Here is a 5,577-nt window from a genome sequence, read left to right on the forward strand (position 1 = left end):
TGAACATTTCAATCATCTTTTGATTCAGAAAAGAGGCTCTTGATTTGTCAGAGGAATATATTAGTTCACAGTGTTGTTTTTATTCAATTTAATAACATCACAAAACCTCCCAGCTGTCATTTCCAGCATGACATTGCTATACAGTGGTTGGTACCACCAAATGACTACTGACATGAGTGAGCATCAGTTTTTGATTGAAGCTGTCGTACAGAAAATTGAAAGAGTGGGACGTGAAAAGGGAATTTGATTCAAGAGTAAATTCGTGCCGTGTACGTATAGACCCATGTACGTCACCTCAGACGTTGCTCATCTGACATTCTATTGTTGATTCAGGGGAAAATGAAGCTTTAATGACAGTTCAGCACTTGATCAGTGAGATGGTTTGATGGCTTGCTTTAACTCTTAACACATTCGGGGTTTGGCCTACTTGCAGATTACTACAGTTTATGATGAAGAATCTTAATGGCTAATCTTTTCATAAATTAATCGCTTTAACCATTAGTCATGCTGAGTTATAAATATACCCTATTTGATGTAAAATAACAGTTCAAGTCAAAGCAGGGCAATAAGCCACACTAAAACAAATCCATGCCAGTTCCCTGAACTATTTGTCTTTCATATTTTTATTTTTGTATATCACATAGAATACATTTGTGTAGCAGGTTTTTTATTATACACTGTGAAAATTATTTTTCTAAGTTGTAAATAAAACAGATATTGGAGATGTTTTATAAGAAAGTACTATTTCATACTAATCATTTTTTTTAATGAGAAAAAAAAAGTTTAATACAATGTGCTACCAAAAAATATATAAGAATAAAAAATAAAAGGAAAAGAATAGGGCACAATGTGCTGTATTAATATTACAGGAATTTTGCAATGCATTGTGTTATTTTTTATTTAGTACTGACCTGAATAAGATATTCCACATGAAAGACATTTACATATAGTCCACAAGAGAAAATAATAGTTGAATTTATTAAAATGACCCCGTTCAATTCTTAATACTTTTGTTACCTGAATGATCCACAGCTGTGTTTTTTTTGTTTAGTGATAGTTGTTCATGAGTCCCTTGTTTGTTCTGAACAGTTAAACTGCCTGCTGTTCTTCAGAAAAATCTTTCAGGTCCCACAAATTCTGTCGTTTTTCCAGCATTTTTCCATCAATGACTGTATGATTATAAGATCCATCTTTTCACACTGAGGACAACTGAAGGACTCATATGCAACTATTACAGAAGTAGATTATCAAAGTAGATTTTACATATTTGGTCTTCTGGGAAACATATAAGTATCTTCTGTAGCGTCTGAACAGCAGTACTAAATGAAAAAAAATATATAATATTTAAGCAAAATAAGAAAAATGTATACATCTTCATTCTGTTCAAAAGTTTACACCCCTGGATCGTAATGCTTTGTTTTGTTTTTTCCTTCTGGAGCATCAGTGAGCATTTGAACCTTCTGTAATAGTTGCATATGAGTCCCTCAGTTGTCCTCAGTGGGAAAAGATGGATCTCAAAATCATACAGTCATTGTTAGAAAGAGTTGAAATACACAAACATGCTGGAAAAAACACAGAATATGTGGGCCCTAAAAGATCTTTCTGAAAACCGGCGGGCAGTTTAACTGTTCAGGACAAACAAGGAATTCATGAACAACTATCACTAAACCAAAACACACACACACACACACACACACACACACACACACACACACACACACACACACACACACACACACACAGCCAGAGTATTAAGAATCAAGTGTATCTAAACTTTTGAACGGGGTAATTTTTATAAATTCAACCAGTATTTTCTCTTGTGGACTATATGCAAACGCCTTTCATGTACAATATCTTATGCCGGTCAGTAATACAAAAAAAATCACATGCATTTTGTAAGATCCTTCCTATTTTGGTAAAATAATTAACATTTTGCAGATTCTGAAAGCTGCATGTAGATTATAGAGAAGGCAAAAACACACAAAATACAATATTTATAAAAATAAACAAACTAATTCAAAATATTACCACTAACACTACTATATAGGGAACGACTGTGTTTGTCTGCACATGCTGTGCTGATGAGATAGGGACCAATGGGCATTGATTGTATTGCTTTTTTGTGTATGTCTCACCTATAACTTGTGACACAGGGCAGATGCTGCAGAGCGATAGAGCCTTTGTTCATGCAAAGGGTGGGTGAATAATGAAAGCCTGTGTTATCACAGTGTGTGAGGAAGCAGAAAGACACACACTCAGACTGATAGCAGGACTCAGACATATTGACAGATGCTCCCAATAGGGATTGCAGACACTTTAGTAACACAGATGACACTAAAATAATGCAGTAAACATTTATTTAACAATGTAACTGATAAGAAAAAAAACTAAGAAGAAACAGCTATTTCATTGAAAAACCATCAAATGTGAGTGGTCACATATCAGTTTACTTTTTTTTTACTGTAAATTATTAATATGGTGGTTTATTCTTCTGTAAAATTTTACATTTTACTGTAAAATGACATGAAATGTGTGATTAAATCTATTATCAGGTTTTTACAGTTATAGTTGCATTTTTTGCAGTGTTTAAAAAGCATATTACTTATATTTAGACTTCATGCGGATAGCATCTGCCATGTATTTATTGTGGTGCTAGACGCAGACAGTTTCTATCTGTAGTTTCTATTTACGCTCAGTATAAATAGCCACTGCCTTATATTAGACTGGTCTATTTGTGAAAATGCAAGCAAACAATTCTGCCAAAAAACCTGAGAGAAAAATGTAAAATGTTAAGTCAATACAGCCATGTTTGCAAAAGAACAATATATGTGACCCTGGACAACAAAACCAGTTTTAAGGAGTACGGGTATATTTGTAGCAATAGCCAAAAATACATTGTATGGGACAAAATTATAGATTTTTCTTTTATGCCAAAAATCATTAGGATATTAAGTAAAGATCATGTTCCATGAAGATATTTTGTAACTTGTCTACCATAAATATATCAAAACTTAATCTTTGATTAGTAATATTGACTGCCAAGAACCTCATTTGGACAACTTTATAGGCGATTTTCTCAATATTTGGAATTTTTTGCAGCCTCAGATTCCAGATTTTCAAAATGATCGTTTTTTCTTTCATGCCAAAAATCATTAGCATATTAAGTAAAGATCATGCTCCATGAAGATATTTTGTAAATTTTCTATCGTAAATATGTCAAAACTTAATCTTTGATTAGTAATATGCATTTGGACAGCTTTATAGGCGATTTTCTTTGTTTGCAGCCTCAGATTCCAGATTTTCAAATAGTTGTATCTCGGCCAAATCAATGGAAAGCTTATTTATTCAGCTTTCATATAATGCATACATTTCAATTTCGAAAAATGTACACTTATGACTGGTTTTGTGGTCCAGGGTCATACTAAAAACATAAATATCTATGCATCCATTAATATACCATGTATGTTTGTGAGTAAATTTGCACAGATATGTGTTTATATATGTGATGCTGTTTGTTTCTGCACTGCGGTTAAGACAGATCCTTTAAATAGCGTGTTTTAACTCTGAGGGAATGATCTGATCCCAGCTGCTCCCCCATTTCCAGCTCTCTGCAAATAGACACCTGTGACCTTCTGGATATTTTTAAACTACATTTCTGATAAGCCTTTAAAAGCCACTCTAAATTATACTATATGATAAAATGGTGTCATTTTCTGTTACATAATCACTTATAATGTCAATATCTCTGGTATAATATATATCTTGTAGGAGCAGTAGGTGGTTATGTCCTAAAGAACTCAAATGCATGAATCAATAATTGAATACATAAGAGACAGTACATGTTTTTACCCGAAAAGAGCTGAAAGCTAGCAAATGTAAGAAGAGGTGGATTGCTAAGCATATTACCGCAAAGCATGAATATTTATAAATAGGGAAGTAATAAAATAACAGTTTATTCACAATGGAATTTAGCTACAGTAAAACTCAAAGCATATTAAATACTGAATATGCCCTGAATCTCAACCTCTTGACTGCTTTCACCTTTCAAATCATAAAAATAAAGGATTTTTTTCTCTGTGAGTAAAAACACTTAAGTGTTGTGTAACCACAGCTTGTCTGCAGAAACAGTCAATGCTATTGACTTTCATCAAATGCGCTCTCACTCTTGTTTGTCAGCTTGGAAGCATTGATTTGAACTCCTAACCTTTGCTTTTCACTTTTGTTCTATAAACCGATTCTGAAAACACTGCTGAAAGATCCGGTGTGGTGGCTGATGAAGGGCGGCTAGGCAGACTTCCAATGTCTTAACCTTTCCAGAAACAAAAGGAAGCTGTCCACTGGCATATGCAGTCAGCGGGTGATCCTGGCACTGCGTCAGGGCAAACTAGATCATTCTGGAAGCAAAAAATAAGTTTTAAATAGTCTGAAATATGTAATTACAAGTAAAAATGTTAGACTTTTGACAGAAAGTGTGCGGGACCTCTGCACTGAACTTGAGTAATCAAATTACGATTCAGTTTAGATACAGCAAAGATGGATAGAAGTAGAGGACTTCTAAAGCCTACACTCCTAAAAAATAAAGGTGCTTTAAAAGGTTCTCCACAGTGACAGAAACATTCAGTCAAAGGTTCTTTAAAGAACCATCTCTTTCTTACCTTTTTATAATCTGAAAAACCTTCTTTCGCCACAAAGAACATTTTGTGAAACAGAAAGGTTCTTCAGATGTTAAAGGTTTTTTGTGGAACCATTTAGACAAAAAGGTTCTTCTATGGCATTGTAAAGCACCTTTATTTGTAAGAGCGTATATTGTATTTTGCAAAACTTTGCTAAACCTGTTGTATACAATTTACTTCATGCCTTCTGTCATCTGAGTAAAAGTTCATACCAGTATATAAGTATTACAGTTGCAATCAAAATTATTCAACCCCCCAGAGACTGCAGTGCTTCACAAATAAAAGCTTGTCTGAAGTTTCAGGACTTTATAAAAAAATGCATCTACAACAGTTTACTGGCATATTAAAAGTGACAATGTCAATATATAATGTAATGTGTTTGAGTTATAGGATTTTTTAATAACACAGCTATGTCAGAATTATTCAACCCCTATTCAACATTGCCATTTTAAGTCATTTATTTTTGTGGTAGGGAACAAAATTATCCTAAAACACAACACAAAGGCTTTATAAACTATTAAAAAAACTGAATCAGCTTGAGATGTTACACATCTATACATTTATACATGTGCTGAAGTTGAGTAGCAAATATGGTAAAGTCAACAGAGCTTTCACAAAAGCTATGGAGAAGAAATAGTTTTATTGTATTATAAAGTCTAAGGCTATGTGAAGATTTCTAAGACATTAAAAGCCTTATTCCTTACTTTGAAGTGTGTTGTACCAGAAAACCTTTGAGGGTGTTGAACCAAAAATGCACAATTTCATAAAATGTTCTATCAGAGCAACTGAGAAAAACCTGCAATGTACAGCCAAAGACTTGCGAGATGACCAGATGAAAGGAGGAAAAATATTTAATTCCAGAGTAGAAGATGAACAAAAGACAAGCATGGCCTTCATGTTGGGG

The sequence above is a fragment of the Garra rufa genome, chromosome 3, assembly GCF_049309525.1.
Source record: "Garra rufa chromosome 3, GarRuf1.0, whole genome shotgun sequence".
Lineage (NCBI taxonomy): Eukaryota > Metazoa > Chordata > Actinopteri > Cypriniformes > Cyprinidae > Garra > Garra rufa.